We start from the raw sequence: 14,292 nt of genomic DNA on the forward strand, positions 1-14,292 counted from the left end.
TCAGCAGCAAAAAGACAGCATAAAGGCCAAAACACCAATCCTCTCTTTCAAAAGATCTCTGAAGCCAGGGAGGTGTGTGCTGACTCATATGGCAGAGAGGTATAATTCTCACAGACTATTGATGATGATTTGGCACCTGCCTGTCACTCGTGCCTTGGGGACATATCCAGCTTACAAATATTGTTAGCTTTTGCTTCATTAAGGTGGAAACTGCAACTGCATTTTAGAATTTGTCAGTCTGGTGTTTAGCTTGTATTACCCACACCATCTATCTGTGTTTACTGAGCATACGTAGTGTTGCCTTGTAAACTGTCTTTATATTTTCTCCTTTGGGATTATAAAGATCTCGTTCAGCAGTCTTTTCCTCATCTAAGTAGAGTGAGTATTTTGATGAGTCTGAAAAAAAGCTGGAGTTTCAGTGGAACTGGCTGCATGAAGGAGAATTACCTATGTGACCAAAGATGCGAGGTCTGGCCCAAGTCTTCCACTTCCGAAACATGATGGTTTTAAATTCTCCCAAATTTTATTTCTCAGATTTAGGGGGGGAAACGCAGTTGTTCTCATTTTCTGATGGTGATTGGAAGATGAAAGATGAGCTTCAGGGCTGATGACAGTTCTCGAGAGTGACAGCATTAGCTTATGTATCCAATCATACAGTAATGATGCAATCCGTTAGCCCATAGTACACAGGGAGCTGTCAGGTCTGTAGCAATCCAATTAAGTTACATGGTTTCTAAAGCTAGATGATTTGAAGAAGCTTAAAACAGAGTTAACACTGTGCTGGCTCAACGGTTGTGTCAATTATCTGGTTGGATATACTTGGCGCTCTGGCTGCTGAAGCATGTGGACATTTTTTCTTTTTTTCTCTAGAGCAGACCAGGGAGAAGACATTTAAGAGTTAATTGCTACCTAGCTTTATTATTATTTATTAAATAATAATCCTTATATATATTTGAAAGAGGTGGCCGTCTCACTTGAGGTAAAAAACACAACAGAATAAATGGATTGCATAATGTGTTTTTCAGGCTTTTTGCTGAAACTGAAATATTAAAGTTCCTTTATAGTAGCTGAAGTGGTATTAATTTGTGTGGAGGTCAGTGTTTGACTTTTGCTGTGGGAAGCCTATGTGGTTCTTGTCAAAATCTTTTCCTTCTAACCTTTAGTTTCAGATATCCGCCTGCATTTCTGTTTGTGCTGTTCCCATTGTCTTTGTATCTGAAATGCATGAGACAGAAAAGGAAAACAGCTCTGAGACATAGCTATGGTTTTTACATCTTCTCATTTTGTGTCAAGTTAATCAAAAGCCCTGTGTGAAGTGCCCTCTGAGCTCAGCCCTCCATCCTTCCAAGGTGTCCAAGGACTTGCAGTCAGGTAACCCTATCACACTCTTCCTGCAGGTTCCTCACAGGTGCTTCACCCTTTGTTTAGCAATTTGTACACGGAGCTGCCTTACATGCTTTGTAGGAAACACAGGCAAGATTACCTTCCTTCTGAGACCTCTACTTCTTTTTAGAGGGGTTGTCCACCCACCCAAACTAATCTAGGTCCCCCTGAGCAGAAAGGCTGAGGAAAGAGAAGGGTCACTCACCGTACACTAACAGTACTTGGCTGCCTTCATCTTACCTGGAAATTACAGCCTATGTCCAGTCCTCCAAAAACACTGCTGCCAATCCCAAGAAGCAAAATCACAGTTGTGACAAAACTAATAATAAAATTAATACTGATTTCACTGGAACCATGATTTCAGCCTGGATACATAGATCTAAGAAATTACCAGCTTGATCTCATCTGGCACTTCAGAGAAGGAAGCAGGAGAGCTGGCTGCATCAGTACAGGAGTGAAGACAATGCAGTTTGTCAGGTGCTATGTTTCAGGAAAGGTGAACTGCAAGAATGAAGGAAAATTTACAAAATAAAGCCAAAGAGAGAAAACAGTGTGGCTGCACATCTACTTTGGAGATCCTCAAGCCCAACCCAGCTCTGTGAAGATTCCTCAGAATTTAACACTGCCAGAGTTGACAGAAGTACTTAATTTTCATACCATGTAATGGAGAACACGATTTACTCTTGTATGACATGTTGGACTTTGATGAAAAATGAAATGTTTGTCTCAACACTTGAGTTGGCATGAGCGTTCCCATTGGCTCATGTCATGCAGAAAACATCCTGCTAAGTTCAGTTGTTAGCCAAATCTGGCCTTCTGTGAAGAGCACACCAATATTGATGCTGATATTGGTGGTGGTTTTTTGCAATGACTTTTAAAGAGTTGAACTACAGATTGCTTCTTGCTCAACTGCTCCATCCACCTTTTTGATATCAGGATATTTATCAATAAATATTGATATGTTTCTTCCTGGCATTCTGTTTGCAGGCCAGTAAAGCTGACCCATGGAGACAGACCATACATGTCTTCCAGTACAGACATGACATTCTCAGTACAAACTCAAGTTTTCTGCTGTGAGCTTGAGCACACTATTGTATGTAGAACGCAAAGGTTGAAAGAGAAATGAACAAAAATGGCCCATCTGCAGTCACTGGCAAAACTCCCAGGAGAAAGCCAGGAAGAAGAAAGGGTATCAGGAGGATTTTTAAAGGCACAATTTCCCCATTTATCACATTTATAATCACATTTTCTTGGCTTTTTTTTTTGCTTGCTTTGTTGTTGTTTGTCTTTAGCACGTATGTTCTCCAGGCTTTATAATGCTTCTTCTTAAGGAGGAACCTGAAGAGCATATTTTGCCTGCTAACGAATAACCTGAATTTTTTTCATCACTGAAGCCAATCAGAGGCAGGAGATTACAGTTGACAGAGGACTGAGATTTGCATATTAACAGCACAGTATTGAAGAATAGCTGTCTCGTATTTAGACCAAACTGTGCCCTCTGATTCGCCAGCACCGGCTGCCAGCCAGTACAGATGAGGGATTCAAAGGTTCAGATGGTTTTTATGTGGGTTTTCTTTTTTTTTTTAGAGAGAGAACTGTACAGTGCTAATATAAATCAGATAGTGAAACCCGTGTGCAGGAAGCTGAGTAAGTGGAGCAAACCTTCTTGGCTCTGGCTTTGTAGTGGCAGGGCTGCTGTGCCTTCTCGTTGGCTCCAACGAGTCTAGCCCTGTGTAATGTATCATATTGTGTATATTAATGTTTTGGCTTTATGGTTCTATTTCCATTAGGGGAAGATTGCCTGTGAGCCTCTTAGTGGATAAATAGGAATTTACAGCTTTCAAAAATACTCTGTAAAGCTTGCAGGAATCCACAGAATAAGGAATTACACTGACTATTTTTGAAGCTTTAAAGGGTCCAGAGGGCCTAATTGTGCTCTCAGATATGTCTGTGCAGCTCCGATTGAAGCCTTGGGATATAATGCATGCTTATGCGACAGCTAAAATGAGTCCTTTTTTAAATTAAAAAAAATAATCCTTCAGTTATTAAAAAATTAGACTGTAACGTCTTCAGGGTCAAGCCAGCAACTTCCCAAGAGCTATTCAGAACATAACAAAGTGAGGTCTTGGCTGGAACCAGGAGCTGTACCGACCTACAAATAGCAAATAAATTCTGAAAGTGTTAGTGAAAATCATGCAACGAAGCTAACACCTTCTTCTGCAGATTTGTGCACATGTGTTTGTATGCACGCACTTGTCCAGGGGAGGAGGGGACAACCCTAAATTGCCATACTGAAATAACCTTACCAAGTGTATTCACAGTTCAGTCAGTTACATTAAACGAGCCCAACGCTGGCAGAGATACTTTCTTTCACCTCTGTTTTACATCAACCAATGGTTATGCAACAGTCAAGAGCAGTGTGTTTAAACTGTGGTGTGTTGTCGTACGCGTGTGTGTGTGTGTTTCTAAGTACAATTGTATTCAGTGTTAGCTTAAAGAGATGAAGCACCAAATTTAACACAGATAAAGGCAACAAACTTGAGAAATACATTCACTGGAGTTTATGGGATTTTTTTAACTAGTCCTTGATTTCGCAAGCTAATTTACACTACAGGTGAAGCATGAGTTGTGCATGAACCTCACCACAAGTTTTCTGCGTACTTTTTAAAAGGTACTTTCTTAGGAATGAATGTGCTTTGGGCCTGGACTTTGAAAGACTGAAAAGATGTGGATGCCCAAGTTATAATTATGTCTTACTTTCATCAGGGCTACATTTAAGAGAAATGCCTCCAGCAAGTTTTCCTTTATTCTGCTATCTGTATGGCCACTAAAAAGCACAGCAAGAACCAGTCAGGAAATAAGTAATCCACATCTGCATGGATGGGTCAAGAGTGGGTCCTGCTCAGCGGAGGTCATTAACACTTACCTAAACCAGTGCATTAATTTCTGTGTTACGTCCTCCACGTGTGTCCCTGTGTTGCTCAGTATAATTTGTGTCACTATTGTTTGTTGTCACTTCTCATACTGAAGCTGTGACACCAATCCTGCCAGCCAAGGGAAAAAAACCCTACACACAGAGGCAACACAAGCCAGTATTGTTTAAATCAGATGAGCCCAGTGGTGTGGAAATCGCTTCTGTTGCATAAGTGTGCTTGCTGGTAAACCTAAACCGATGGGCTGGTGAGCATATATAATTAGCCCAATACCTGTGGATGTAATTCAGTACCGCTTTGGTGAAAGAAGTACTGTGAAAAAAAGAGGGGCAGGAGATTTTTCTATCAGATTTTCTTCCTACGACTAGAAATCATACCGGCCGTGTGCAATATTTAATATCTGATGTTAGTTTCCACCTTTCAGCCGCAGCCACTTTTCACTTGCCAACTAATCATCACCTAGAAGTGTGCCGAAACGTATTATAAATGGGCATACAAAGGCTTCCTCCAGCACTAAATCACAACCATCTCCACAGAGGAAAGGGACCGCTCACAGCAGCCCTGCATGGTAATTCAGGCCAGGAGAAGAACAGGCTTTTCCCATTCAAACAGTGGGAAGAGTTCAGCAAGCTGCTGCCACGGGAGCCGGGATGCAGCCACAAAAGCCTTTGTTAGCTCTCGCTCAGGCAAGGGGTTCAGTGGCATCTCTAGGAGCAGCGCTTGGCTTTGGGGAAGCACTTGTTGCCACCAGCCCCCCTGGGCCCAGCGCCTAGACCTGGGAAGAACTGTCCTTGGACACCTGCCCCATGGCTGTGCAGATGAAAGGTGTGGTCAGGTGCTCTTGCCACATCTGAGGGTTGTGTCCTGCCAGGGAGATGAATAAGCCCAGACCCTGTAGCAAGGGTTTCCCCTGAGGTGTGCTGGTTTCAAGCCACGGTGAACTGGGAGCCTCTGTAGAGAAGACATGCAACTACTTCTTACGGCTGGCTTTCCAGAGGAAGCTCTGGTCCCATCGGGTGGGTGTAGCTCCCAAAGCTGCACAGAACGCTGTGAACAGCGGCCGGGTGTGTTTGCGGGGGGGGCTCGGGGAAAGCTTGCGGCAGCGCTGCCGGGGGTGTCTGGGGCGCTCCCGGCCCCAATGGCGTCCCCCGCTCCCGCCCCGGCCGCTCTGCAGGGCCCCCTCCCCGCTGCCCGCCGCCGACTGCCACCCGCAAGCGGAGCAGGGCGCGCTCCCCGCCGGCAGCTGCGGCGGCGGGGCTGCACCCCGCTCCTGGCGGCCGCTTCACCCCGCTCCTGGCGGCCGCAGCACCCGTCCCGGGGGCCGTAGCCGGGACCTCCTCGGCGGGGCCGCTGCCCCCGGGACGCCGTGACGCCCCGCGGCAGCTCCCGCCGCCGGGCTGCGCGCTCCCCGCCCTCCTCACCGCCCCTCTCCCCCTTCCTCCTCTTCCTCCTTCTCCTCCCCGTCCTCCGGGAGCTGTGCCTTCCCTGCACACCTGCCTTGCCATTTGTCGGCGGCTTTGCTAGGAGGGGAGAATTTTCCCTCGGTCCCTTGCAGCATCCCTCCCCGGCACACACACACGCACACGCACAGACACACAGACGGAGGCACCGCGCTGCCTGTGCATCGGCGGCCGCCGCCTCTCCGGCATCCCGCGCCGCCGGCCCCGCGCTCCCCGCCGCCGCGGGGCGTCCTCCGCCTGCTGCAGCACCGCCGGACCCGGCAGCCACCGAAGGGGGGCGGCGGCGGCTCCCGCTGCTCCGCGGCCGCGCACCGGCAGCCGGTAGGTACGGCGGTCCCGCGGCGGCAGCCCGCCCCGGGCGGCTCCCGGCGGGGGAGGCCGGAGAGGCGCTGCGGAGGAACTCGGCGGGCCGGGAGGGAGGGGAGGGCGGTGGGAGCAGGGCGAGACGCGCTGCCCCAGCCCCGCCGGCGGCGCCCACCTCGCTCGGCTCCGGCTCTGCTCCCCCGGCGCCGCGGGGCCGTGCGCCGCCCCCGCCTCTGCCCGCCGCCCCCCCCGGGCATTGGCTCCCCGGTGAGTCAGAAAGTTTGCTTTCCTGGGCGCCTGGTTTTTGTTGTTGTTGGGGATCTGTATGCTCAGGGTTTGGTATTTCTGCTAGCGGGCTATTTATTTATTTATTTTGAAACCACACCCCCCCCCCCCTTTTTTTTTTTTTTTTTTTTTTTTTTTTTTAATTGCAGTTGCCGCTGCAGCGGCGGGGAGGACGGGGGGGCTCCCGCGCCAGCTCTGCCCCCGCCGAGGAGAGCCCCGCCGCGCCGGGCAGCCTACCGGGGCACAGGCGTGGGCGTGGGCGGGCGGGCAGCGCACTCAGGGCAGCCGCGGTCGGACCCCCGGGTCCTTCCCATTCGCGAGCGCTGCTCTCCCCCCGAGACTTAGGTAGCTGCCGCTGCGAGGTACCCCGCAGCTCCCCTGCAGTTTGCAAGAACAGTTTTTGGTGACAGCTCGAGAGGTGACTATCCCACCCCTCTCCTCCTCTTTTCTCTCCGTTCCTTGAGTGACTGCTTAAAAGCAGGTTTCAGCGAAACTGTAGGTGACAGGATCTCGGTGTGCGACCGGTGAGGGACGCGGGAGCCGCTGGGCACCGTTTGGTACCCAGCAATGTTATTGTAGTGGGTTACCAGCTGAGGGAATAGCCGTGTCCTGCCCTGGCGAGGTGTGGGATTGGTTGTGGGTCGTGTCCATCTCTCGTTGCTTTGATTTAATCGCTGGAAGTACCTTGTTGTCTGGGTTGGGAAAAGCTCTCTTAGATTTTACTCTTCTGTTCTTTAATTCTAAATGTGCTTTTGGTGAGGATTCCTGGTTTCTGAAAGGCAGGTTAGGGGCTGAATGAATCTATCCATGGGCAGGAAAGAAAAGAAGCTCTCAGATCCTTCCCATTAATCATGTATTTTCTATGTTGTGTGTTAATACTTCTTTTTTTTATTATTATTCACTGGAAGTTCTGCAGTAGTGTGTCAAAAGCTTTGATGTCTTTTGCAATGTACCTCGTTCATTTTTTTCCTCAGATTTAAAATGGAATGATAAAATGCATAGACATTAATAAGTTGAAAGGACTTTGAAATAGTGCATGTTGTACATGGTGTGAAATTGTAGATATACATAAAAGAACAATAACTACTCTGCAGGTTTTATTTAAAACCTTTTTCTCTGTGGCTTTGTGCCGAACTCTCTTCATCTGTCTCTCAGCTTTTAAGTATGATTGGTTTTTTGTTGAGGTCTCCTGTTGTGTTGTGGGGATTCCTTGATAGGCACCCATGTTTGTCTGGTTTTAATAATCTTTTAATCTATCACTTTACAAAGACGTGCCACTGTAAAAAAATATGTGAATTTTGCTTTTGTGGTTTTCAATTTTAGATCTCTTTTCCTGATGCCTTTATTTATTTATCTACCTATTAATTTATTTATTTAGTTATTTAAATATGTTACGACCGAGGGGGGGAGGGAGGAGGAGAGTAGGGAATTGTGTCCAACTCTTCTATCTGTCCAAATGTGCAAAAAAATGATTACATAAAGAAATCAAGGCACTGAAACAACCCTGAGCTGAATTCCAAGAACAAAAATGACTCTGGCGTGTGTGCTCGCCCGCACCAGGCTTTCTGCAGCATGTGGTATTTACAGAACTTGCTATGTACAGTAGCTCTCGAGTAGTAAGAGAACGTTTTGTATCCTCAGAATCAAGAGAGTCTTTGACAAGTCGGCAAAACTGCAGACACAGTCGAGGAATGCTGATACACGTGTGTGTGCGTATATAAATATCACCAGACTGCTTAAGTTCATCTTTTCTCAGGATAGTTTGTCTTCCTTGACCTGGACCATATACATCCTTTCCCCTGAATTTTGAGGCATTTTTTACTGTTTCTCTGTGTGCATGTTTTTCAACATTAGTCTTAATCTCTCTGTAAAATATCAAATAATCCAATAATAGATTTAGAAGACTCTATTGCCAGGCAAACCAGGCAATAGATCATGAAATCAGACAATAGTATTTTGTTTCCTAGCAACCCCCTACTGCAAACAGAAAACAAAGCGATGGTGGATGCTTCCACTTCATGATAGCTATATGTCAAAACCCCCAAGTAGTAAGGTACAGAGCTGGTAATTGTGCAGTGAGTTTTACCCCTATTTGTTTCAGCTGCTTTGTTAATGTTTTCCTTTTGTGAGAAAGGGATTTGCTGGGGTAGATGCAGTTAAATGGTTATAATTTCACTCTGCTCTCTTAGCTTAATAACAGTGTCTGTTAGAATGCAAAGGGCACAAAATTAAGTAGTAACTGTAGAATTTTTGCCAGTAAGGGTGATTGGAAATACCCTGTTCTTATTGCTGGACTATTTCTGAATCTGTGCCATTACAGACTCTTGAAAATCAGATTTTTCATGTCCTGTATCCAGTATGAAGTATCTTTTTGGACTTTGTCTTGTTATTCATCCCTTAGCTTTGTGTTTTAAAACTGATTTGTTACAATGTATTGAAAGAAAAATCCTTTGCCACTCGCAGGAATGGGAAGTAAAATCCTAAATGCTGCTTTGCCATGTTTACGTTCTGGGCACCCAGTTCACCCCTTCAAAAGAGCTAGAACTATCACGGTGCAGCAGGATCAGGTCCTAAGTCATGAGCTTTCTAAAAGTGCTTTTGATAATGCAGTAATTCCCTTCGTTAAAGTGCCTGAGCATTGAAATGGCATCTCAACCCTGGACCAATCTCGGATGCACTTTGTGCACTGCCATCTATCTGAAAAAATCCATTAGTGCAAGCTGTGGATCTGACCCGGTATCGGTGCTTACTGCCTGCCGGGTTTCAGCTTTCCAGCAAGTGTTCATGCTTCGAAGGCTGCTGGAGATGCTAAACCGCAGTAGGGAAGGGAGGTGAGTAGGCATAGATGGGTACGTACAGTGTAGCAGAGGAGTTTCTACACTTCTGTTTCTTTGCACCTTTCCTTCCTTTACAGGAGAGAGTGGCAAAAAGTTGTTCACAGAGTTTTACCTGCAAGTCTTCGCTATCTAGCGGTATTTACAGCAGTCACACTATAAAAAAAACCCAACAATTGTACTTTTCCTATTGGTTGCATCAGTGAATCTGTGAAAGTGAAGGTATTATTTCCGCTTGGGAAACTATAGTCACAAGAAAAAATTGTTGTGGGGAGGACAGCGAACTCAATCATGTATGCATTATTAAAAACAGTATTTGTGGTAGGTGTGGGAACGGCATTCTCTGAGTGACTTTGGAGTTCACAGCATTATTTAACAAATCCAATATGCAGTCATGTACAATTTATTTATATTGCCTATAGATACTTTTCTGGTTCATCTCAAGTACTGAGGTACGAAAGTGTTACAACAGATACTACTTCAATAACAAAAGATGGAAGTGGAATGGTCAGATAGTATTATAATTCTGAAAAATAAAAATGAGCAGCTACTTTCTTCTCTATATTTGAAATAATGCATTTTAGGGCCATAGCATGTGTGGATGGTTTAGTTTAGAACATGTTAATTGAATTTTGGAAGGCTTTATGGATTGAGAGGAAGTAATCATTTCCCAATTTTTCTTCTCTGTTTCTTTCTCAGATGGTGCTCCTCCCAAACCTTTAATGTTACAATTAGGTAGTCCACAGATTAAGCTTGGTATGGCTGCCTGATTGCAGTCCCCACTTAGCCTCTGCCTGTGTTTACCAGGCGTCAGAATGAGAGAAAGCAAAGAAAACAAAAAGTACAAACGAAGAGAAAGGTCGTGAAGTATTCTGCGTGTAAACAATGGAAGACATTTGGAAATGATTTTAAATACGCTCCACAAAATTCCATTATGCCAACTGTGTTTGTTGCTGGTGGTGAATGTAAAATCTTACATCCATTGTCATGTGGGTTGGCGACTAGTGGAAATAGCCAGCCCGTGACCAAAACCAAAGACTAATACCTTCTTGCTCCTTCTCCCCCCTAAAAATCCATCTTTAGTGGAACAGTGAGTTAAATCCATTGCATTTAAAGGCATTTGGTAGGTAGTAATTAAGAAATGGACAGCTTTGTTCTCTCCGTTTAACTACGCAATGACAGTTGTGGCTAATGAGCTGCTGGTGAACGTGCTGGATATCTTACTGAGATACACATGCTTTTCCAAATTTTTCACAGCGACTATTTTTTTTTGAAGAGGATACTGCAGCAACAACAATATAGAGTTACTTACTGTGTGTTTAAATCCTATAGGCTTAATGCTTACTGTACTGTTGCATATTTACTTAGGTATTTATTTCCTTTTCTTATTTTACGGAAGGAACAAAAGGATGATGACAGTTTTAGACTCTTTTGAAGGTTCATTTTTAAATCCCATAACATAAAAGCATTGGGATGTCAATTCTTGCCAAATATGGAAAATAAACCACCCAAGTGATTACAGAAACTGAGGATTTGGTTCAGCAAAGCACTGACTTGCATGCCTAACTTTTTTTTTTTTTTTGTCTAAATGTATGCTTAAGCTCATCTCTGCTTGCTGAGATCAACTGGATTTAAGCATGTGGTTAAAGTTAGGCATGTAATTCAACGCTTCGTTGAATAGGGGCCTTCAGCAAAACCTATAACCTTTGAAACCGATGTCTTTGCTTTGGTGTAGCCAGAACTTCAGGAGAATTCCTACAGGATGGCAGAGTGAAGGGAACAGATTTGAGGAAAAGGCAAGTTTGCAGGGCAAGGGGTGTCAAACTTACTGACGGGTAATAGCAATGCTGGAAGGGATCTAAAATTAAGACCCAGCAGGAAGTAATACATAAGTCTGCCTCATGACTTGATTATAGAACAGCACGGTACTGTGTCCGTGAACAAAGAGGTGGGATTCCCTTTTTATAAGAATCTGCCATGAACACATCTGAAAACTCTGAATATCATATCAACAGGAAGGTATTGCCAATTTGACTGAAGCTTAAAGAGCAGCAACAAAATACTTGGGGGTCTGGAGGAACTATCTTAAAGGGAAGTATTCAGAAACAGATGTAATTCTAGGCTGGCAGTGAGTATGGGGAGATAGTTTAACTACATGTAGATATTTGAAATGTATTTTAGTCAAAGGAATCTGGTTTTTTTTTTGGTGCATTATGTGAGAGAATGCCTAAGACTAAATGGAGAGATTGAGGAAATAAAAGTTTAAGGTGAATCTGGGAAAAAATGACAAAAATATCTATTGGAGCCTACATTAGACCAGGTGTAGTGAGAGCCCTTCTTCCTTCAGATATTTAAAATAAGGGTAGGCAGGTCCCTAGCAATAGTACTGGAGGATGCAGTTCTGTATTTTTAAGGAGATGGAGTACAGTATCTAACAGCCCTTTTCCATGTCTGTTTCATTCTAGTTTCAGATGAAGGTTACAAGAGAAACTAGGTCAGATACTGGGCTTGACTTGATTTTTCTCAAACAGTAATGTTGGTGCTTTGGCCAGGTGGTTTCCAGTGCCAAGACAGCTAGGGTTTATGCTTTTATAAAGGCATGACTCGAACAGGGTCATCATATGGGCTCAGGTTGTGTCAGTGTTGGGGTGGTGGATGTGAAAAGATCAGCTACAGTATTAGTTTTTAGTAGCTGTTTAGTAAACAGCTCTGGTTTATTAATTAATTTATTTTCCCTTATGAAAACAATGAGCATCCTGGGGTGGTGTAGAGGGCACAGAGGTGACAGCTTCTTGTTTGTTGACAGTTTCTGCAGCATTTTGTTTAATCATCTAAGGAAGCTTACTGCCATCAGGTAGCAATGATGGATAGCAGGTACTACTGCTTCCTTCCTGTTCCCCCATCATGATGCCCTGATCTCATTAACAGCTGTCTCCTGTGATCTGGCTAGTCTGTGTGCAGTGCAAGTCCTGATGAATATTGCCATCAGTGGCGGGTTTTCTGGAAGAGGCTGAGAGAGAAAGAGAGACATATAGATGATCTTCCCCAGGGTGCATTGCTTTAGACTGGGAAGATGCAGGTTCAATGTGTAATGGCAGTTTTCTTGAGGAAGCCTTGCCTGGAATAATGTTGTTGCACTGATTTCTTGCAATTCATTTTACTCGAAGCAAGTATTCAGAAAAAAACCCATGCAGACTGATATCATCAGGGAATGTTTTCCAACAGCCATGCCAATTACAGGGGAGGAGATGGATTTCCCTCTGCCATGCTTTATTGGATACCTGACAGCCAACTGTTTAAACAAGGCCTATTTTGGGTAACCATAAGGTAAAAACAAGTGATTCAGAATAATCCTTTCTTGTGTGATAGTGATTAAAACAGTGATTTTGCAGGAGTACCACATACAAGGGAAAGCTAATCTGGGGCAGAGCTGGCTGGTGAGAGTGACCTTTGGTTTAAGTACTTGATGGTGCAAGAAAAGGGTGTTTTGAAGTTGTGGAAGCTGGGTTTAAGTCTTCTGTGTGGAGAATAAAACAGGAAATGTTGGTCTGTCTGTGAAAAAACAGCAGACTCCCAATACACCCCAGATAACTACTTAAAGCCAAATCCTCCGACCGCTAAACCAGGTTCAGCTTTGCTGGTGTTTGCCTCTGGGGGCTGGTTGATAGTGTTGGTGAAGGGGGTCTGAGAAGCTGGAGGAAGCTGGGGTTCTTTTAGACATAACATAAGGATTATGACTGCAGTTGTTGCCAATGCATTGCTGATTTTAGATGGACAGGTTTTTTGATAGGTGGATAGTTCATTGATGGGTGGGTAAGGTAGATGAAAAGAACCCATATGACTGAGTGGATCAAGCTTGGTAGTTGCTGGTAATGAAATTGGGTAGATTGGTTTACTTAGTATTATTTGTGTATGTTAATAATGCTCTTCTGTATGTCTAAGATCAGACTTGGATGGAATTCTTTAGACTGAAAGATGGTGTGTTAATGTAAGATTATTATTCTATCGCCTTTGCAGGGAGAAACGAGGTCAACAACAATCTTAATTATGGTTTGTTTATGTTAATAGATCTGTATTTTTAGAGTTAAATGAGGCTTTAAAGCGTTTTTGTACAGGTACTTCTAACATAGTATTAGTATTTAGGATGTGGGATTTGGTATACTAGATCTCATTGATACATGATGACGAGCAGTTCCTCCATGGCTGGAGTGGATAACATACAACTATTTTGGTATGACACATTAGCTTTATGTAGATTTCAAAGGAGTCTGTGCACCACACACAGTGTAAACATGCTTTAGGACATAACAGCTCTGCCTAGAGTAGAATAGTGAAGGTTTAACAGTATTTTGTACAACTCTGTTTAGACATACCCATTCCTGTTAGGAAGCATTTTGTTAGGGAAACGAAGAAGAAATGAAATAAAGTAGCTGATAAAGGCGTGGGGTGAATCTAGGAAGGTGGAATGCAATAAACAGAATGAAGGCATGCTCTTGGAGCGGGCAGTGGTACTTGTGCCCTTAGGGGAGGTATTTCAGCGATGACAAGTAAGTTTGTTTCATCTAAAAGTAGCAGATTGTTTCCTAATATTTTGCTGGTCCGACGTTCTGTCAAACTGTTATATCCTAACTGAGTGGCTCCTCTGCATATAGAGTAAGAGCTTGCTATTTTTTACCAAGTGAAGCAGTTCCCTCTCATTCTGCAGTGGTACAAGCCTGTTTTTTGGTGGCATAGATCCATGAATTAATCTCTTCTGATGACTTATGATGGATGTTGGCATTACTTCAACACTGACTCAGAAGAAAGAGTTGCATTTACCGAATAAGTGATCCACTTAGTTTATTGAGAGTTTTCCTTGGAGGTGTGACCCTTGCTTAGCAGTGAAATCTGCTGAGATCACAGCCCAGGGAGGTATGGTTATAGATGCATCAAAAAAAGTGTGTGTTTATGGTCCTCTGCTGGCAGATAAGGATGATGGGCACCTGGATGTAAAAACCACTCTGTGCAGATTTACTAGCTGTAAATGGGTGGTCTATCCATGCTTCCTCATGCCTTTTCAGCACCCCCACATCTGGCTTCCACCGTCTTCACACA

The 14,292-nt window shown here is 44.2% G+C and overlaps 1 protein-coding gene across 1 annotated transcript in view; it reads left to right on the forward strand.

The window, feature by feature from the left end:
* Window positions 1-5,789: 5,789 nt before the first annotated feature.
* ENOX1 (ecto-NOX disulfide-thiol exchanger 1) overlaps window positions 5,790-14,292 on the forward strand; it is a 369,627-nt gene continuing 361,124 nt past the window's right edge. The window contains exon 1 of the mRNA XM_040584352.1: window positions 5,790-6,097. The gene's annotated coding sequence lies outside the window, so the exon portion shown is untranslated. The remainder of the gene's footprint in view (window positions 6,098-14,292) is intronic.

Source organism: Falco naumanni, chromosome 2 (assembly GCF_017639655.2).
Source record: "Falco naumanni isolate bFalNau1 chromosome 2, bFalNau1.pat, whole genome shotgun sequence".
Lineage (NCBI taxonomy): Eukaryota > Metazoa > Chordata > Aves > Falconiformes > Falconidae > Falco > Falco naumanni.